Raw genomic sequence first — 22,670 nt, 5'->3', positions numbered from 1 at the left:
ATGTCACTTTGGAAATTAAAACAAATTCTTAATTTTAAAAAGAAGCCCAAAAAGCAAAGAGGTCTGTTGAGCTATGAAGATACCAAACAGAATGATTTGGGAATGAGTAGGAAATTAGGGGGACACTTGTCATTTAAATATGTATTTAAAACCAGTTTTTTTTACAAAGCCCATTTTTAGCCTTGACTGATATTCGTGACAGACATGTAGCAGAGCCCAGAGCTTTGCACATAGTAGATATTCAATAAAAATCAGTTAAGTGAATGAATAAGTAGATGAATAAAATACTCTCAAATCCACTCAAGTTTCTAAAACTCTGATTTTGTGATTTATTCCAGCCATTCTAGAGCTGGAGACTACAATGGAGCTTATTTAGAATAGAGATGCCATCTGGCATTCCTTCATCCAATGAAGATTTATCTACTATGTGCCAGGCACTGTTTAAGGCTCGGGGATACAACAAAGACCGAAACAGACAGAAATCGTGCCTTCACGGAAATCCCAGTCTAATACAGGGAAACAGACACCGGACAAATAAAACATATGGGATGGTAGGAAGTGATAAGTTCAAAGGGGAAAATAAACCAGCAATGGGGGCAAGTTTAGGTGGGGTGACTCCTTTCTAATAATGGGTCAGTTGAACTCTCGGCAGTGAAAAAAGTCTGTTGACTAAGATAATAGTAACCATTTTTCACAGAGTGGTTTACACTATACAGTGCACCTTCATGCACCACCTCCTTTGAACTTTTCTGCAGCCCTGTGAGGTCTCTATAGGCCCCTTTCTATCAATAATGTAACTGAAGGTCCGAACTGATTAAACAGCTTGGCCAACATCATACACCCAGTGAGGGCTGGTGCCTGGCTGTGGCCCAGATTTCCTGTCCCCTCTGCCTGGTGGCACAAAGAGAGTGACTGTCTGTGTCACTCCTGGAAAGTGAGGAAGCCTGTGCTTTCGTGTCTGTGCTCTGCTCAGAGCTGCTCTTTCATGGAGTTTGATCATTACAGTTCCCAGTCGGTTGGTTTTTCTCCCTAGGGAGAATAAAACTACAGGGTGTGTTTAGCATTAACTAAAACCTGTGACAAGTGTTAAGATACAACAAGAGAGAAGAACTGGGCAAAATGAGAGACTCTCCCAAAGATATCCACCAGCATGCTCACCCTCCCAACTCATCAACCTCAAATCACATGCTGGCTGGGAGCGGCTCTCTCTGCCACACAGGGTGCTGCATGCATCTGTCATCCAAGCCATCATCTGATATGGTATTCATCACCCTAAAGCCACTTCTTCGTGATGAGGGTCTTTATCAGGAAGTCATCCCCACTGTACTGAAATTTTTTAAAAAACTGTTTTGAGAGCCAAGACTTTAGTGGGCCCGCAGAGACAATTCTTTTCTTACTTAGAATGATTCAAGTATAAAACCACAAAGATCTGCCAGACACAAAGCTTTCATTTTAAACACACTCAACCACCATTGATGTCAAAGCATTGTGAGATTATTGCCTGATTTTTTGAAAATGCATGAAATATTTGTCTTCATTCCCTAAAAAAGGTGAGCAAACAAAAAAGAAATAATCAACAAACATTCGCTGTAAAACTGGCATAGTTTTACCTACGTGCGAGATCCAAAACTACCGTGATCAGCATGGTACACTAGACAAATATGTAGACTTTGGAAGCAGATTGAAAGAGGTTTGAATTCTAGCTCTGCAACTCATTGAGTAACCTTGGGCAAGATACTGAGCCTGTGAGCCTCAGCTTCCCATTCTGTAAAATGGTCATAACACCTGCTCTGAAATGTCATTATGGGGATTACATGAAATATAGATGAAGTGTTGGCACACATGAAATAGTCAATAAATGGCACTATGTCATTGCCAGTGAGTGGCAAGTATGCACCTGTTGAACCCTCCCTCCAAGGCAATAAAGGCCTTGGCCTGAGCTACAACCCAAAAACTAGAGAAGGAGTGGGCAGGGTGGAGCCCCTAGAACAGATGCGGAGCCAAAGGAAGAGTGAGGCCCAGGAGCTTCAGGGAGTGACAACTATTCAACAGATCCAAGGAAAGAGTCAGCAACCCCAAAGTGCACAGTCTATAGTGGTGATGAGGCAAGATTAGAGGAGGTAGTTCCAATGACAGAGCTGAGAGGGGCTCCCTGAGACACAGCCACAAGGGAGGGAGAAGGGATGAAGCCTAAAGGACCTCTCAGCCAAAGCCACGGATGGGGCCACGCCCGGTCAGGCAGCCATACAGTGTGCAGGTCTCAATCAATGAAACGCTTCCTTCCATCTTGGAGAGATTTTGCATTTCTAATTGACCTGCAGTCAGCGCCATTCCAGATAACGGTCACTTCTCCAAGTCTGTGCCTTCAGCAGTGGTTCAGTTCAGACAATGTTGTGTTTGTTCTCTGAATACAAATTACCAGTGTTGGGAAACCACAGTGCCTGAGCCAGCCACCCAACTGGAGCTCTTTGTTTGCAGTGCTTGGTCCCTGACTCCACGAGCCAGAAGGGACCTCAGAGGTCAAGAGTCCAACCACCCACCTGGTGCAGAGGTTCCCACCACAGCAGGATCACAGGTGGCGCCTGGCCTCTGCAGGAACACTCCCAGTGACAGGATGCCCACCCACTGCCTCACAGGAAGCCGTCCCATCTGGTAGCAGCTCTGAGCTACAGAAGGCCCTCGTGAAGTCACTGTCAAATCCGCCCACTTATAAGCCCTCCCTTCCTGACCCTCCCCACCTTATAGTGGTCCCACCTTCCTGCACCAGCACTTGACACATGTAATCTCTCAGAGAACAGCCCTCCAGGAGGGTATCTGACACCCACTTTCCTTCCACTGGAGCTATTCTTCTGGGGACTAAACATCACCATCCCTTCAGCCATTGAAACTGACCCTAAACACTTCTTATCCTAATCGCTCTGTGTGGATACAATTACATTTGCAAACACCCATCTTAAAATGCAGCCTACAAAACTGAATACAGTCGTCTCTGTATATGTTCTGAATGTGTTAGTCCCGTTAATGCTCTATGAGAACAGGCCACAGCTGAGTCATTTGACAGGCCTTTTTCAGTTTTTTGTTTGTTTGTTCGTTTATTCTCGGAGGCTGGCTGGTACAGGGATTGAACTCTGGAGCTTTGTGTTATCAGCACCGTACTTTAACCAGCTGACTTAGTTGACAGGTCTTCCACGTTGACGCTGGCGGTCTCCTTTCCAGGATGCAAAGTTTCTCCAGGGAGGTCGAGAGGTGTTGGGTCTATAGGTGGTTGAGCCACACCTCCCAGCCAAGCTCACCTCCAGGCTCTTCACCCACTCGTGATGATTGTCTTTCAGAGGACTCTGCCTGTCACCTCCCTGCCTGCCTCCCCAGCCACAGCTCATTCACATCTAATATACTATTACTTATTTACTTATTTGTTCATTGTCTGACACCCCCACTAGAATGTCAACTTCAGGAGAACAGGGACAGAACTTTGGGGGGGGGTCTATTTTGTTCACTAATTATGTCCTTAGTCCTAAGTACTTAGTATCTTTAGTACTAAGACTAGTGCCTGGCATGTTGTAGGATCTCAATAAATGTTTGTTAAATAAATGAATGGGGATCGTGTACTTGTATGGCTAGACCCCTATTTGAATGTCTCCAGACCTTTGTTACAATTACAGAATTCCTCCAGCACCAAAAACCCTAAGGGCAGAAAATGGCAAAGAGTTGCACCAGAGCCTGGGGACAGTGGCCTTCTGGAAGTTTATATTTATTGTTGCTATTGAGAAATAATTAACATACCATGCAATTCAACCATTAAAGTATGCAATTTAGTGATTTTTAGTATAGTTGCAGAGAAATGCACCACAATCAATTTTAGAATATTTTCATCTGACCAAAAAGAAAACTTGTACCCATGAACTGTCATATCCCCTTACACACACACACACACACACACACACACACACACACACACACACACACACACACACACTGACCGCATGCCCTCAGCCCTAAGCAAACACTCTGTATATAAAGATTTGTCCATTCTGCATATTTCATGTAAGTAGAATCATACAGTATGTGTTTTTTTGTAACTGACTTCTTTCATTTAGCATAATGTGTTCAAGGCTCATCCGCTGTGGCATGGATCAGTACTTAATTCCTTTTTATGGCTGAATAATATTCTAGGCTATGGATAGATTACATTTTGTTTATCCAGTCATCAGCTGATGGACATTTAGTTGTTTCTGCTCTTTCTTATTATGAATAATGTTCCTATGAATAAGTTCGTGTACAAGTTTTCTGTTGAATATGTTTTCATTTCTCTTGGTTATATATCTGGGCGTGAGTCACGTGGTCACTCTTTGATTAGCACTTTGAGGAACTACCAGGCTGTTTTCCAAAGGAGCTGCACACCCTTTTACATTCCCACCAGCAGCGTGTGGGGATTCTGATTTCTCTCCATTCTTACCAGCACTGCTGTGGTAGGATGCTTCTTTTTAATCTCATTGTGTATCTTACATATCTCATAAATTTTGCATTTTTCCATAAAATAAAGGGTACATTTGTTGAATTTAAACTATTTTCCATCAAGAAAAATCAGGGAAAAACAAAAATGGGAAACATTTGGATTATGCCTATTCATTTTGGCAAACTGAGCTGCATTAAAGTAAACGGAAGAAAGCTAAAGCTGTCAGATTCAGTGTCCAGAAAGTTTCTCTTCTGCTTTGGTGCCTCAGTATTTTGAGGATCTAGACTCCTATAAATAGGTTGGCACAAAGTGCAGCAGCTTTCTCCTTGCCTTATATGCTGGGGCAGCAAAATCAATGAAGAGATTCCTCAGGATGCTACCAAACTGGAGTGCATTTTTAAGCTTCTGCAGGTGGAAATATTTTTTTTTTAATGCTTCTTCTTGCACATGGTGAAGTAAATTCTGGTCCACTAGTCAATCTCTTTTAAATGCTCGAGGATCTAAAACTATTTCAGTGAATTAAGATGATTGAGGATGTTTTTCTTTATACTAAACACTATGGTTTTCATAACATGAACCCAACTTAGAGTTACAAAAGACTAACTGTTCTCCACAAACACTTTGCATTTATTTGCAGAGCTTTATTTTATTACTATTTTTTTTTTAATGTTCAGGAGGAAACATTCATAGCTTTGTTTTGCACTGGCTAACTGTAAAAGTTCACCTTTGAAAAAAAGCTTTGTGAACCACTCTTCATAATTAACATTGTTTATTTGAGTTTTTCAAGGCCATAGTCAGGTTTTTGGGTTGTTTGTATTTGCTTTCCATGAAGAAAACTAACAATTGATCCCTGAATTTGAAAACTCCAACTAGCACTTTTCCTGGGCTGAGGGAAAAGGATATATGTACTCAGAATGTTATTTTTTTAAAAAAAGTCAAATTTCAGAGGCAGTTTTTATTTTCTTACATATTTCCTTTAAAAAAAAAAAAAAGTTTTTAAACCACTGTATTTCTTTCATGAAACTCCCAGAGGCTTTAAAGTATTATACAGTCATGTACCATACGTTAGAACATTTCAGTCTATGGCAGACTATACCATATAGCCTAGGTGTTATACCATCTAGGTTTGTGTAAGTATACTCTGTGATGTTCGCACAATGACAAACTAGCCTAACTATGCATTTCTCAGCATGTATCCCCGTTGTTAAGTGTCACGTGACTGTGTGGTGTTCCTGGTGAATGATTCAGCGATTGCTAATGCAGGCACAGGGTGAAACAGTTTGACCCAGCTGTGTGTCTGTCACTGATGGGTTCCCAGCTATATACATGATTGTTTATTGGTTCCAGTTGATATTGTGCTCAATAAAATATTTACATATTTTGTTGAAAAAAAAACAATTATTTTTCCATCAAACCCTTTGCAAATCAAGATCTGTTCACCAATTTCATCAACATAAATGTAGCAAAACAAAATAAAGAAATTAACAGCTCTGCTTTCTATAGGGTGAAGAACCAAGTTAGCCTGTGTCCCCATTAACCATTGCTATGAAACAAATCATCACAAAATGTATTGTCTTAAAATAACCAACATTTATTTAGCTCATGATTGCGTATGTTAGTAACTTAGGCTGGGCTCAGCAAGACGGTTCTGGTCTCTCTCATGCATCTGTGGTCAACCACAAGTCAAGTAGGCAGTTTTGATGATCTTGGCTGGGCTCTGTCACTTCTCTAAGGCCTCACCTGAGACAACTAGGCTGCCTCAGTTCTGATCCACCTGGTCTCCCATCTTCCAACAGGCTAGTCCAGGTTTGTTCACGTGGCAGCTAGGCAGTGTTCCAAGAGATCAAGTAGAAGCATAAAAAACCTTTTGAGGTCTAAGTTTCAAACTCGCATATTTTTACTTCTTCTGAACTTTATTAGCCAGGCAAGTCAGAAGACCAGTCCAGATTCAAGAAAATAGACTTTAGTTCTAGACATCACTTCTTAGTCACAGTACAAAGGACATGGATATAGGGAGGAGTGAGGAATTGTGGCCATTTTTGCAATATACCACAATCTATTTCATGACTGTTCAAGAATGTTAAGAACACATTATAGTGTGTCATTCTGGTGTGTCCTTTGATCATAGAACTTTTTTTTATGTATAGCTTAAGTTTATCATTTGGACCTACAAGAGATTGACCATATCTATAACAAAGAACTTTATCAAATTTTCTCTTTTGATATGAGTTTCATGTTTCTAACAAGTCTGAAGCTGATCTTAAAGCACATGCCATGCAATTCATGCATGTGTTTTCATTTTATTGCTCTTAGCCAAGACTTCCTCCTTTTCAGTTGTGAAAGAAAAAATAAATAAGTGGTTTTTCTTCAAAATTTTATAATGGGCCTTTAAGTGTCATTGCACTAATGATGGGCTTGTGCAATTTTTGTTTGTTTTCTCACACAAGAGACACCATGGCTTAGAATTGTCTGCACATCCATAATAATTAACCCATTTTTTAAAATAAGCACCTAAGAACATCTGATACCTTTTGGATTAACAATCTTAGTCCTAAGTACTTAGTAAGTACTTAGTCCCAAGTACTTATTGTAAATTCAGTGGTTGTAGTTTACTAGGGTTATCATATGTTTTCAAACTGATTTCAACTGTTAAAATTAAAATTATTGTATTCTCAAAGGTAAAAAAAGAAAGATACTGTGGATGCAGGGAAATGGGGACTTCTATACATTGCTGATGGGAATAGATACTAGTTCAATCATTTTGGACAACAAATTGGCAATACCTAGTAAAAACATGTACCCTACTAAAAGCAATTCCATCTTCAAATGTTTATCCTAGAGAAACTTTCATACAGTACAGAAGAGACGTGCAAAAATGATCACTGCATACTTTCATTCATTCATTCATTCATTCGTTCATTCAGCAGATATCTATTGAGCACATGATGTGTCTTACATACTTCTCTGGGAATTATGGGCATAACAGGAGACAAAACAAAAATCCTGCATTCAAGGAGCTTATGTTGTAGAGGAGGAAGACAGAAAGTAAGCAAAGTAATTAAAATATAGTGCAGGTAAGTTAGTGATAAATGTTATGGAGAAAAATAAAAGAGAAAAAGAATAGCAAGTGTTCAGGAGGAGATTAAAATCTTAAATAGGATGTACAGGAATGGCCTCACTGAGAACATGACAATTAGAGTTGCAGATTTAGCAAATGAAAATACAAGACACAAGACTCCCACTTAAATTTTAGATCATCAGCAAATTTTTGGTTAGTGTAAATATTTTTTATTAGTGTAAATATAATATTTAGAACTTACACTAAACATTTACTTGTTTGCTGGAAATTCAAATTTAACTGGACGTCCTTTATTCTATCTGACAGTCCTACTACTAACAACCAAGTAAAAAACTGGGAGGAATTAGGGAGCAAGTTAAATGGACAGGATGAGACATTGCTGAATGAATGAATGATGGGGAGGCAAGCACAGCAGACAGAGGAAACAGTGAGTGCAAAGGCACTAGCTGTTTGTAATCCTGAACACCAAGGAGTAACTTGTCCCTCAGCAGGAGAACGGATGAATACCTGTGGTCTACTTGCATGATGGAATCCAATCAATGGATTCATCCAAATATGTCCATATTGATAAACCTAAAAAACTTTATGTTGAATGAAAAGTAAATTGGGAAAAGATAAATCTGTTCTGATTGCATTTCTGTAAGGTTTAAAAACACAAAAAACAGTATATAGTGTTTACGGCTACATTCACAGGTAGTCAAAAGACAAAAACAAACACCATTTTAAGGAGATTGTCAACATCTAGGGAGGGAAGGAAAAAGGAAGGGTGAGACGTATGGCTTTAGTGCATGCTCTCTCTCTCTCTCTCTCTCTCTCTCTCTCTCTCTCTCTCTCTCTAAGAAAGGCAGTCTAAAGCAAGTAGGGCCAAGTGTTTCACCTTAGTATTATTTACATGCTAGTCTAATGTATTTTCTGTACTTTTCTGGATTCTTGTAATGTCTGATTATTTAAAACACTTTTTAAAGAATGACTTCAAATTTTTTTTGAAAAACAGAATTTTAGGGGCTTTTATATTATTAGGAACTCACTACAGTAGGAAGTAACTTATGAGAATGTAAGCATTTGATCTAGCAATGATCCTGTGCCACTGGCAGGTGACAGTGCTCGTGGCCTAGAGTGAGAAGCTGTCTACTCTCACTCTGAATGTCACACAAATTCATCGAGAGCCATCGGGCAGGCCAGGAAGCCCTCAGTGCCTGTTTCCTTGTCTGTCAGGTAGAGGTGACGACATAAGCAAACCTTCAACCCTCAAAGTGCCACCTTGAACAATGAATAAGACAATGGCCATGCAGACCTGCAAGTGTCATTAGAATGAACAGTCATGGCATTTCATTTTGTCTGATCTGCAACCCACCTTGGATTTCCCTGGGAACTGAAGATTAAAAACATTTATATACATCAGGCTGGTTTTCTATTTCTCTTTACAGACTTTTTCTTTCATAAAATAGAATTTTCTTTCTGACTCCTAAGAAATGGAATAAAACACTGCAGGCTTTGTATCACTTTTGTGAGTGCTGGTGCTGGCTTCTCGAGTGACATAGGGCTGCAGGGTCTGAGCAAGTAGAAGGAACCAGAAGTCCACACAGGGGCATGAAAATGCTGCACTACGCATCTGAGGATAAGATTTAGTGACATTTCAGGGATAAAGGCTGAAGTCAGAGCAAGCACCTTTTGTGACTAACCAACATTCCCACAGGCATCCATTGAAAGCAAACAAGTTACCCCCAATTGCTGAGTGAGGCTGTGGGCTATTTCAATGCCCTTGAATTCTCTCCTAAGTTGGTCACAGATGAACAGGGTGAACATTCTCTACGAGGAGAAGGACTCGTGGCGCACTCAGAGAAAAGCAATGGAATTTAGGACACAATTATTTAGGACAAGAATGTTTCCTATGATTTATTTACAGGACTTAACTCACCTGGGGTCTCGTTAAAGCTCACAACACTTGCACATAGGGTTTAAACCAAGGCTCAACATCTAACGTGGTAGACAAGGCAGTATTGTATGCAGACAAAAGCTGCCAGATTTCCTGCCCCAAGCTGATGCAGATAATGCAAATAAGAATACTAATAGCATATATTTTATTAAACACATGCTCTGTGCCCAAAACTCTCTGTATTCATTATTCAGTGTAATCCTCATAACAGCCTATGAGTCAGAAATTGAGACTAAGAGAAGTTTAGAACTCGTTAGTTTAAGTTTACACAACTAGTAAATTGGCAGTCTGTGGTTCAAACCCAAGCAGTCTAGTACCATGGCCTAACCACTGTGTCATTGCTCTCTGTGTCTTTGGGCAGGAAAGTGGATTATAACACCAGTTTCAGCCTGCTGTGTAGACAGATAAGGAAGGCCCTGATGGAAGACTCAGATGGACCTGTTCAGAGCCCCATGGGGAGGAGGAGCAGAATCAGAGACAGGACTGTCTGTGGTAGTGACTAGGATTATGTTGAAAATAGAGAGAATCCATAAATAACTACATTAAAAGTCCATGCCAAGAATTATACCAGGGTTGCAAACTGGGGAATAGCAGTGACTCCACTGATGCCCTGCCATTGCACTTGGCCCTGTTGGTGCAGAATACCTTCAGATGCCTGCAGAGCTCTCTTTGGGTGCAGATGATTCTGATTCTCAGGGCCAGTTGGGGCAGCTCTCAGCAAAAATGTTACATAGCTGAACAATATCTTTGATGCTTCTCACTTCCTATTGCTTACTCAGGCTGCCCTTCCACTCCACCAGAAACCAATCCTGAGACTCTTCTCACTGTGAGCCCTTCATTGACCAATGTCTCCTGTGGCTCGACATTAAGCCACGGTAGAAAAAGCACACTGTGGAGGTCTTGGAGACCGACCTCGATTCAAATTTGCCTCTGTGGGTGTAGACTTTTGGCAAGTTACTTAATGTTTCTGAGCCTCGATTTCTAAATCTATACAATGAGAATTAATAATAGCTGCTGTGCAGTGTGCTGAAAAGATTACGCATAATGCACGTAATGTGCCTGGCACTGCTCAGTAAACAATAGATATTATTATTCTAATTATTAGCATTATTATTATTATTAACTGATCATAGTTTAGGTTATAACTGTTTCCAAGGGAATTTTCTTCGTAAAGAGCACAGGAGGTCTTCTCTGAAGATTCCAAGGGTGGTTTCCTTCCTCTCCACTGTACATTTCCTCTTCTACTGAGAATTCAACTTCTTTTTTGAGAAAAGTCATGTGAAGACCTTCCCAAAACCACACTAGAGAAGTTAAAGAAATATAAATGAAGGAATAACCATGGACTTCTGAAAGCAAACATCAAAACAATTTACAGTTCATTAGGGAGAGACTGAGAGGAGAGATGGAAGGCATCTGTTTCAAGATAGAAATTATACCTGCTCAATTATTAAGAGTTTTTATTAGGCCTCCACAAAGGCTGTCAGGAATCTTCAGAAAATGCTGTTGGTATTCCCCCAAAAGTGGGTTTTGCTGTTGGTATGACAGCTCACTCACGAGAGATAGAACCCACTCACCATTTCAGAGTGACTATAATTTAGGCTGCCTTTATTAAAACAATGATATGGAATAGCATATTAACACTGATACAATGTTGTTTTCTATCATCATAGACTCTCCTGTTTTTTATTAGCTGGATGGATTTAACTATAAAAATCTGTTGAGTAGAGATTAGAATGCTTGGCCAAAAGAAAATGATAAAGCAAAATCAAATACACCATATACAGATTAACAAATGTTGAGGACTTGGAATACAAGAAAATTCTTAAAACAAAAACAGAAAGCATTGCTATGATTCCTACTCTAGAGAGATTCCCAACAGAGAACAGAAGACAGACACGTGCAAAGATGGCATGATAAGGTGCTCAGCTTAAAGATGTGCACAGGCTATTTAGGGTATGGAAGAGGGGAACCCCAGGAAGGCTTCCCAAAGAATGAGGCATCGGAGCTGAGTTTGAAGAGTGAGTGAGAGTTAACTAGGTGTGGGGAGGGATAGAGGGCCCTCTGTGCAGACGTACAGCGTCAGAACAGCAAGAAGGCAGGAAGCAACAGGAACCTGTGGGAGATTCTCCCTTGCTGGGAGGTGAGATGCTAGCAGCGGGTGGTGATCGGTGAGGCTGGACAGGCAGGCGGGCCCTGTCCACAACCAGCTGTCAGCCAAACGAGGACCTTGGAGTCTGTTCCCTGCCATGTCCCAGCCCCAACCAGTGCCTGTTTTGAATATATGCTGGGTGTGAGAGGAGATTGTTCAGAAGCAGAGCAATACGGTCGCATTTCATTATAAATATGGGGACAATCAGATAGCAAGCATTTCTATCAGATTTAAATTCTTAAAACTCCCATTCTACATCTAAAAACGCTCATTCATTATTTTTATTCACCTACTTGACAAATATTTATTGAACATTTAATATGTGTCAGGGACTGTTCTAGGCTCAGGAGATTCAGCAAAAACCAAAATGGACATAAATCCCTGCTCTGATGAGCAGCAGATAATAAAACACCTAAGTAAATATCATGTAGTCTGTGAGAAGGTGATACAAACAGTGGAGAAAAATAAAACAGGGCAGGGGTTTGGGAGAGGAGTAGCAGGAGGACAGGTGAAAGAGCAGCTACTTTTAGGAAAAACGGTTAGGAAAGATCTCACTAAGAAGGTGACATTTGAGCGGGGACCTGAAAACAACAAGGGCTTGATTCCTGCTCATATCTGGGGAAGCACATTCCAAGCAGAGAGAAGTGCAAAGACCCTGGGGCTAGTTCATGCTAAAGATGCCAGGTGCCTGGAGCCAGGGTGAAGGGTGAAGTGATAGACTACTGGTGCTGAGTGTAGGCCCCCAACCAACAGTATCAACATCACTGAAGCTTATTGGAAATGCAAATTATTATACCATGACCCAGACCTAGGAATCAGAAACACGGGGTTTGGAGGTGGGAGTGGAGGTGAGACCCAGGAATCTGTGTTGACTAGCATTCTAGGTGGTTTCCATGTTGGCTTAAGTCTGAGAACCACTGCCTTAGAGCTAGGTTCTGAGCTCTCCTCTTTTTCTACAGTATTTTTCCTATATGATCTCATCAGTTGCTATAGGTTTAAATGTTCTGCATCTTTTTATTTTCCACCCAGATATTTCTTTTTGAGTTCTAATCTTGTGTGTCCAATCCCCATCTCGACAAATAGCCTAATCATCTTCCAATGTGTTGAAGTCAGAATCTGAGAAATTTGCTAACCTGAACTCATGGGATTCTTTATAACACATTATATGCCACTATAATTTGAAGTAGGTCTGATTTTTATTGGATGGCAGGAGAGATCATTACCTCACAAGTCTTCACTTGGTGACAGTTTTCAGCCCTCTCTCAACTCTGAGAAACTGAGTCACCTTTTCTCCCTGGGGCCCAGGGGCCCATGTTACCTTAAACCCTGCAGTTCTGATGTCCTGTACTGGCTCATCCTTTCAATACAGTCTTATTGACTGCTTGAAAGAGTGATTGACTGATTGATTGATGTCACCTGCATGTAAACCTTCACAGTATTAGAAGTTACAACTGAAAAAGAAATACTTGCTAAAAAATGTTCCATTTGATTTTATAGATATTTCTGCCTTAACTACCTTTTGTAATGAGGGAACAGGCCAGCAAATAAATAAATAAATATTGAGTTCTGGCTGCTGGGCACTATGCTAGGTCCTATAAGGAATGTAATGCCTTCAAGTTCTTGACCATCGAAATATAACATAAGAAGACCAACTCTGGAATCAGACTGCCTGAGTTTGATAATTGGCTATTGCCACTTATCATCTGTAGGACCTGAAGTGGCTTATCAGACCTCTCTCTGTGCTTTAACTCCCTCACCTATAAATGAGGTTAATAATAGTACCTATCTCATACAGTTGTTGAGAAGATCAAATGAGTTATTTTATGTAAAACATATAATCAGTACCTGGCACTTGGTAAGTGCCAACTAAGTGTTAACTATTCTTATTAATACATATTTCTGAACAAATAAACAGAAAGGGTTTGGTTAGAGAGCTAACCTAAGGTACTTGAGTGTACTCCTAAAGCTAACCGATTTTACTCCATCTGTAATACAGCTGCTCCCTAGGGCTCCAAGTTACCTTAATTACCTTGCGATGTTTTGATTGATTCTTGTCTGCATTTCAGAAAGACTTGCCCTGGGTCTTTGTTGCCATGAGTTGAGGCAGTCTAAACCATGATTCCCAACCAGGAAAAAATAATAAGCAACTATCTAATGTAATGAGAACATAACAAGATTACAAAACACAGCTATATATTTTTAAAATGACATTGCTATTTTAAAAAATAACGAAATAAAACACAGCTATTAGATGATTTCTTCATATACCCCAGGGACCATGGTTTTAAGTACTTGATCTCAGGCCATGCGAGGAAATAGAATTCTTTCTTTTTGATTGAAGTGGTTCAGAATTGGCCTTTAATTGACCTGGAAGTTAGAAGAAAAAAGGATTGGGTATAAAAATATAATAGAGTTCATTTGAAACCAGCCAAGCACTTTAACCTGCCCCAAAGGGTTTGTTCACTGTCCTTAAAACCTGGTTGAAATATGAAAGAAAAAGGTGCCAGTGCTATTCTCCAGAAATACAGATACTGGGATGTAAAGCTACATTCATACGGTGCAGGTTGGGACCTAGAGTAGCAACACAGCACACCGTCAACTCCCAGGTGCCATCCAACACCAGATGTGATTGAATCCATAATTAATAGGGCACATAAAGTAAATCTGTGGCCATGCTCACTACGACTGCCGGTATATTTCACATGGATAGTCAAGCAGGGATGAGCTCAGGGTCTCGACAGGAGGACTCTGGTTTCATCTGATTAGCAGAATCACCTCCAGCAGGCTGCTTCCTCCTTTTAAAGTCCAGCTTCCTCATCTGTCTAAGAGGGATAAACTAGCTTCTACCTCATAGGAATCCCAGGATGACTCAGTTAACTCATGTTTGGAAAGTTCTTACAACCATGCCTGATACAGAGCGCCTATTCATAATGATGTTAGCTATTAATTATTATCAGTTGTATGTGTTGGAAATACTGTATGTTGAACCATAGTCTTTACAAGGCTAAAGATAGATATGATCTGGCCCATTTTAAAGGTGAAGAGACTAGCCTCAGCAAGTGGGGAGACTCAGTCAAGGACACACTGAACAAGGAATCCAGGGCTGACCACTGTTACTGACTCCTAGGAGGAGACTACGCAGCCCAACCTCAGATCCACCCCCACGTCGTCGTCTGTCCTTGGCTAAGCAGACACACAAAGGCTTGGGTGGGAGCCACCTTTCTCCACCAACAGCAGGACTCTAGCCAAGACCCAAGCTGAGCAATGGACTCCTAATTGCCCCACATTCTGCCCCGGGCTTGTTAAGACAACTGTGACTTCAGATCCCAGAGCTAAGAACCTGGGACTTTTTATGAGTGTAGAAGGTATAATTTTTGCTCCACAACTTTGGGCATTTTTTTTAAAGATCACATTAATTCACTTCTCTAGACCCAATTAAATCTGACTATGTCCTCACTCATCAAGATGGTAAGAATTTGCTCCTTTCCTCTCCCTCAGTTCATGTTGCACCTTCAAACAGGAGAAGGGCTTCTTGTCATCAAGAAGTTCAACAGAGTGGCCACTAAAATGCTCAGTGTCCAAGAACTTGCAGTCTGTTCTAAAACCAAAGACTCCATTCCTCCTGATAGAACCTCAGGATCCTTGCTGAGCCTCAGACACACCTCCAAGAATTTAGCACCCCCACTCAGTGTCCACATGCTAGCCCATCAGATGACCTGTCCCCTCATGAGGCACTCTGTGGGCACAGGTTATGGGGTCGTTGCTCATCATTTACAGATGCCGCCACTTTCCTTCTTCTGGGGGCTTCTGCCCTTCTCCGCCACTTCCTACCTCCCCCAAGCCTCAGAGCACCTCTCCTCTCTTTGTGAGTTCAGCTTTTTTCAAAACAAAGTCCTTAACTCCAGGCAAGAGGCAAGGGGAGCTCTGGGTATTCAGGTCTCAAAATTCTGCTTGCCCTGCAGAAGGGCAAACAGAAAAAGTATTTCTTCTTCTTTCGGACTCTTCCCCAGCAGTGAAAGCAAAGCACAAAGGTGAATGTCCATAAACCAGCCTGCCAGTTTCTTTTTTCAGTAAGACTCTTCAGACTCAGGCTGAAAATGGAAACACTTGTACTCTTTAATCACAACTGCATGTTAGGGCTGGTCAGTAGACCAACATTTTGCCAAAGATGCGTCAATTCTTTATAGCTTTGCAAGTAACTGCCTGAATTCTTACTGGTGGAACTGGCTAATCTTTGGGAAACAGAGTATTCCAGAGTTTTGACTGGCAAAGCTTTTCATCTGTCAACTCCAAGGATAACCACTGGTGAAATAGACAATATATTTCTTTCATGTTTTTCTTAACTTCCAGGTAACTTGGGTTTGAATTTTATTTCATTCATCAAGTTTTACCATAGACTATTTCTCTCAGTACTTCAAATTCTTCAAATACAGTTTTTCTTCCCTTAGTTCTTATGCATTCCCAGTCCAGGCTCTAAGCACAGAAGGTGTAAGAGATAAAGAGATCTTGTTCCACATGGGAGAGAGAGAGAGAGAGAGAGAGAGAGATCTTGTGCCAGGTACTAGTCCAGGCCATCGGGACACAGTGGGAAGACACATAAAGGTGCTCACAGAGCTTATGCTTACATACTCCGGCACTGTTCTAAGTGCTTTACATGTATTAACTAATTCCTTTATTCCTCAAAACAACCGTTTGAGGTAGGCAATATTATTATCCCCATTTCATAGATGAGAAAACTGAGGCACAGAGAGGTTAAGAAACCTGCCTAAGGTTGCACAGGTTATCCAGGAGGCAGCATTTGTGCTAAAACCTGAAGGATGACAGGAGCCAGCTACCTGGAGAGTGGAGTTGAGATGGGCCTTCCAGGGAAGGGGAACAGGAGATGGAAAAGCCAAGAGAGGACAGAAATGAGGCCTGTGTGACAAAGCACAGCAAGGGACAGGGAGAATAATATGGGATGCATCAAGAGTGATGAGAAGCCGCTGGCAGTCTTTAATTAAGCACAGCAGTGATGTGGTCTGAGTTGTTTCTAAAGTCCTGGCTGCTGGGTGACAAAGGGTGTGAGTGAGCACCTGGAATATATGGGGACCTGGAAGAGTTCAGGTGGCCAAAGACAAGGCTGGATGGATCAGGGGTCTGGTCCTCTGGGCATTCCAGGCACCCAAAGGAGTGCGGACTCTATTCCTAAAGCCAGGGAAGCCCTGAATGGGTTTTAAGCAGAGAAGTTCTAGAATCCGATCCGAGTTTTAGGAGAATCTCTCCAGCCGGTGTGGAGAACGTGTTTGAGAAAGACAAGACGGGAGTCCCTCCACGAGGCTGCCAGGGACATCCTGGTGACAGGTGATGTGGACTAAATGAGACTGATGCACTGCTGGAATAGGTCAGACAGAGGGCTGCTCTCAAGGAATGTTCTAGAGGTGTTTATGAGAACAGGCTTGATGAGCAACTGAATGGGAGAAATGAAGGAACGTTGAAAAAGGAAGGAGATGAAAGACCCCCCCCGTCCCTGTTTCTGGCTTAAGGGAACAGGAGGGAGCATGCTGTTTAGTAAGAGAGGAAATGTGGAAGGAGGATTTGCCAGGGGGACAAGTTCAGTTTATGACATTCTGAAAACTCCAATGGCCAAAGTGGAAAAGCAGCAAGTAGATGTGGATGGAATCCCACCACTCCTTAAGGATGGGAACTCAATATTGGAAGAGAAATGTTGTAGGGCTGAACATTCTATCACTGCTACTAGGTGCTGCAGTCAGAACAAATCAGAACTGGAGGTCGTCTGCTTCCAAAGAAAGAATCCTGCTGAGGGCCTCAGAGCACGAGGAGATAGGCTTCAAGTCCATTGCAAAAGAATTGTGCTTCACATTAGAGCTATCCTCAAGAACTCCAAAAGTACCAAAAAATCCCATTCAACCCAGCTTCCCATTACTCAGATCAGATCATCAAGTCCCCCAGTCATGAGTGTGTGTGATCATGACAGCTTGCAATGAGATAGGCCCAGTGTTCCACTCTTTCTCCAATGCTAAATGTATATGGAGTTTCCCTTCTATTGATTGTGAGATCTTTTGAACTCTCAAAAATTTTTGCCGGTGATCTTAGAATATAATACATCACCTGTGTCTAGAAAGAGTTAATTTTCAATCAGCTGGAAGATAGGATGTGAGAGATGTCTTTCTATTACAAAGTTTGTGAGCCTTCACTGCCCACCCGTGCCCTGGAAGTGACGGCGCTAGATCCACCAGGGTCTCCATTTACAGTGGGAGGAAAACCACTCTCTCCCCCGAAGGGTGAATGGACGCAAATTGGGAACCAAGAGATGAGCAGGTTCTAGAGAAAGATTTTACCCCGAAACAAGTCAGGTTTTGCTAAGCTTGCTTCTCCCTTTATTTTATCAACCGTGTTTTGACAATTCATGAAAAAACGTGTCTAGAGCAAACTGAGCTCCTGTAGCAGTAAACATTTAGACAGACAATGTGAACTGAGTTATTGTTCCTGGTGGGGATCCTCTCGGAGTTTGTTTCTCTTTGGGGGAAGAGAACGTGCCAGCCCTGTTTTCCTCCCGGGTCTCTACCGATGGAAGTCTCCCTTTCCCAGGAATTGTTGCGAATCCCTGACAATAGCCCCATGACTCGGTTATCTCGCAGCGACTTCCATTTCCAAAGAGTTGCGGGGAGATTAAAATTCAAGACAATTGGACCAGACCGAGGGGTAAGACTGCGCCTGAGGTTCATTCCGCCAAGGGAGCTGCCTCCCCCGGCCTCGCAGGGTAGGAGAGGGCCTGGCACGGAAGCTTTCGGTGGCTTCTGCTGGGTCGTGGGGGTAAGGGGTGTCCTGCGTTTGGGGACCGGCGTCCCGGGCATCCCCGCACGCTTCGGACGCGCGCAGCCTCTGCGTTCGGCGGCCTCATCCCGGAGCCACTAACTTCGTCTCGCCCGCGGGTGCCGGGCGGGGCCAGCTCGGGGCGACTCGGGGCGTCCCCGACTCCGGGGGGACCGAGGCCGGGCCGGGCGCGGGGGGCGGGGGCACTCATTGTTGTCCCGGGGTCGGCGGTGGCGCGCGCGGTGGCCGCCGCGCTCACGACCTGGCGGCCGGCGGGGCCCGGGCTCGGGGCGCGCGGGGGCCACCGTGGCGCGGCGGGCCGGGCGCGGGCGAGGGGCGGGCCGGCGGCGGTGCGCCCTGGCGCGCGGCCAGGCTCGGCGGGAGCGGCGCGGGCGGGCGATGGGCTGACGCGGAGGACCCGCGGCGGGGCGGCGGCGGCGGCGGGGACGGGGCGGGGGCGGGGCGGGGGCGCGCCAGCACCGGCCGGGTGGCGGCGGGCGCCGCGGAGCAGGAGGCGGCGCCGGGCGCGGAGGCCGCGGGTAGGCCACGGGCCTGCGCCCCGGGGCGAATGGGACGCCCGCTTCGGTGGACCAGCCGCTTCCAACCCGAAGTTCCTGGGCTCCCGTGGAAGCGCAAAAAATAGAAGGTAATGTGTCTTTGTTTCCCGGTGGCGGTGGCAGGGAGGCAACTGATTCTGCAGTACTTCTAGTTCCATTTTTGCATGCTGGGCTGGGGAAAGGGGACATGCCACTTCTACTTTAATGGGGGCTTCGAGTCTTTTATTTCGCGTATGTTACATTTTTCAAATGCAAATCCCACGTGGGGCACATACTGTACTCCCTTCTGCCACCCTTCCCCCTACACACACACACACACACACACACACACACACACACACACACACACGCACACTTTCCTTGGGCACTTCAATCTCACTACTGTCTGAATCTACGCAGGGAGAAAGGAAAGGATACTGCTGTGGGCTCAATTGGGTGGGATTTTGTTTTAAACCATTTTCTGGAAGTGACAGGGGTCCTTTGGGTGCAGGAGCGTTTCAGACAAGGCTGGCAGCCTGCCGGCAGCTGATGCTAAGATGGACTGCTGCTCTTTTACGTTCCAAATGGCTGCAGCAAGTTTGATGCGGAGAAAAAGGGGAGCTGGGAAGGAGGGGAGAAGAACAGGAGGGAACCCCCTCTAGTCCACGCTCATTGAAAAATGGTACAACGTAGAGCTGCTGTGTTGTAGGGAGCGGCCCAAAGGTTGGTGCACGTTGAATTCAGAAGAGATTCTCCAGTCCTGCACTTTGCAGGCAGTGTGGACTGCCTGTGTGTGTAACGGGCAACTCGGTGCCTTTCTCCAGGGCCTTGTTAGTTAGCAGAGTCACTGCTCAGCAGATTCAAGCATATTCTGCGAAATTTCCAAGGGGTGGCTGTTCTAATAATAGCTCCGGCGGTGGCTTCTTAATAGACATCCTCATTCTGAATGATGCAGCCATGCCAGACCCCGGGGAAGCGCAGCTAGCTGAGAATCCAGATCTGATGCCAGTGCCGTAAAGGACTCCCTGACCCTGCCGTGAATGGATGAGGTCTGGCTCCCCTATGAATGGAACAGCCCAGCAGAGGCTGCTGCTGCTGTTCCTGGCTTCTTTCCATTTGAATCCTCACCGATTCTGACGAAAGAGATGCCCAGAAAACCTAGATAGGTACATTTCTAAATCTGAACTGGTCAGTGGTGACAGCTTGTTTAATTTTGGATTGACATCTGCATTTGTCAGATTGAGCATTCAGCTGCTCGTACCCCTTCCACCTCAGCATCCCTAAGTCTCATCCTTTTCCAAAAGCACGACTGATATGTGGGAAAGCACCAGTCGGAGAGCCCAGGACAAACTGCTGACTTCATCCAGGGAAGCCCAGTACTGCCAACGCTGGGGAAAGTACCTCAGGAGTTGGATGCGATAATCTGTCCCTTAGACTTCATGGAACTTAGCTTTGTACGTCATCCCTAAAATGTGCAACTAAGTGCTTTGGGGGTGGGGAGGGACACGAGGGAGGAGAGAGGAGAAGGACACATTTCATTGTTTTATTTCTGGTCTTTAAATTGCGCCAAGCCCATTCATAGCATTTGGTGCCCTTTATGTTGGAGTGTGACTTGGACAGGGCCAGAAGACCAAAGCCTCAGATCAGCAGAAATCTGGTTTTGATTCTCTAAGTGTTATTTGTCTCTTGCAACCTAGAGTGTCAGGAGATAAGCCAACTTGTACATTGTCTTCTGTTCGATCCATTCTGCTGCAAATGAAGTCTGGCTTTATTAAGGCACAACAGGAATGAAGGTCCTGTGGCAAATAGACTGGAATCTATTTGGTCCTGAGAGGTTAAATAGCTATAATTAATTTAATTAGAGGCAATATTTGGACATGCTTTGAAATCAACACTATGTTGTCCAGCCAATGAATAGAATGTTACCCTCAGATAACTTGGAAAGAAGTAAGGCTTGATGTGCAAAGTTGTGTGGACAGAAGTAACTTTTTAGAACAAAATTTTTTTTTACTCTTCTTTTTGTGTTAAAGGGGAACAGTTTTAGTAGGAATGAGGATCAGAAAATCTCTCCACCCTCTTTTGTTCTGAGCAAGTGTGATCTGCCGCTGCTATTGCTATATTCTTTTTGGCATTTGTCTTGAACTAATTTTATTAATAAGACTTGTTATTTATGGCACAGGGCCTCTTTGTAATTTGTACACATTGTTGCCAAGTCCCCTGATAGGCTGGCAGGTGGCTAGTGCCATTAGCATTATCTTGTTGTTTGGGAAACTGAGACCCCTTGAGGTTCAGTAAGTCGCTGATTTCATAATCCATGAGAATCGCATGCCAGATGTGTACAGTGCTCGATTTTATTGTCACAGCAGTTACAACCTGAGGTCAAAGGAAAAGCCAAGAAATGAGTCCTTGCTTGGGTTCTGGAAGCCGGGGAAAAGCAAGAGTTGTCCAAGCGAGGGCTCTTGAGTCGGCCTTTCTGAGTGGGTGAAAACGGTGTGATTGGTTTGTGATGGGAAAGAGTAGTAAGATAGAAGGTTCAGGAAATCTTGTACTGAGGGGACCTGTGGGGCTACTTTTGTCTTTAAGTAAGTGTGGAATGGGAGTGAGACCTCCTTCAAAGATCATTACTGACTTGACTGTGTAAATACACCACTCATGCTCACGTTATTTATGCTGGCGTGTGTGTGTGTGTGTGTGTGTGTGTGTGTGTGTGTGTGTGTGTGGAGGGGGGAAACGCTTATATTCTACTCACGTGTCCTGCAAGCCCTGTACTTCTTCCTTGTAAGAGTTGGATTTAACTCAATACACCCCAATGAATGACCAAAAATATGACGGGGCAATTTACAATCTAATTTGTTCTTAGATATTTTTGCATAAGTAAGTACTTCTTTAAAAAAAAAAAAAAAGTATATATAACTCCTGGAGAATTTGTAGTTAAATATGTCAAAATGAGAAATAGGCATGCTAACAGTTAACTAGCTTATGAAGTTATTTTAAACCACACTACACAGTATCAGAATGTCTAAATTGGGATTCACCAGTGACTTTAATTCATATATATATATTTGGATATCACCTGATATGTCAATAAAATTTGTTGCCAAAATTCTCTATTTAGGTTTATTTGTTGGGAAAAATTTCAGCATCTCAATTAGAAGTGATTTCTAGGACCTCATAGGAGGGCAGTAGGGTAATGATCTTCCAATGATTAGTAAGTCTACATTCCAAAAATTAATTCCTCGAGCCAGGCGAGGGGCAAGACGGGAGCTCCTTTACCTTTACCGGATTCGCAGAGAACTCAGGCCCACATTCCCTTGTGACCTTCCTTGGACATTGTTAATCCATTTACTCCACCTTGCCCATTTCTGTTTTTGGGTTTTTGGTTGCTGACCTGTACGTGGATCTGAATCCTTGACCTTGGTGTTACAACCCTGCCCTCTAACCACCTGAGCTAACCGGCCAGCCTACTGTGCCCATTTCTGATTCTTTGTTGTCCACTGCTCTCTGAAAATTAATTGAAGAAGCAAAAGAAGATATGGGATGTCTCTGAAAAGCTAAGTGTTGCCATGAGAAAAGTGAGAGAAGGGATCGTTTCATCAGTTGTGTAGGATATGTAGAAACTCGGACTTTTCCTACAATAAGAGTCTTAGAGTCTCTGGGAAGAGTGGCTGCTGAAAACCTGACCTGTTGGGGAGAGGCAGGCT

General features: G+C 43.3%; 1 protein-coding gene across 3 annotated transcripts in view; it reads left to right on the top strand.

The window, feature by feature from the left end:
* The first annotated feature begins 18,289 nt into the window (after positions 1–18,289).
* The window catches only part of FRMD4A (FERM domain containing 4A), a 204,342-nt gene continuing 199,961 nt past the window's right edge, over positions 18,290–22,670 (top strand). Inside the window, exon 1 of one of the 3 annotated variants that reach the window (XM_063099750.1) lies at positions 18,290–18,322. The gene's annotated coding sequence lies outside the window, so the exon portion shown is untranslated. Of the gene's footprint in view, positions 18,323–18,345; positions 18,381–18,949; positions 19,080–22,670 lie in introns of those variants that run through there. The other 2 variants (XM_063099752.1, XM_063099749.1) reach the window with 2 other exon arrangements.

The sequence above is a fragment of the Cynocephalus volans genome, chromosome 6 (genome assembly GCF_027409185.1).
Source record: "Cynocephalus volans isolate mCynVol1 chromosome 6, mCynVol1.pri, whole genome shotgun sequence".
NCBI classification, from domain to species: domain Eukaryota; kingdom Metazoa; phylum Chordata; class Mammalia; order Dermoptera; family Cynocephalidae; genus Cynocephalus; species Cynocephalus volans.
The sequence above is the reverse complement of the archived record's forward strand: the minus strand, read 5'-3'. Positions and strand labels throughout refer to the sequence as shown.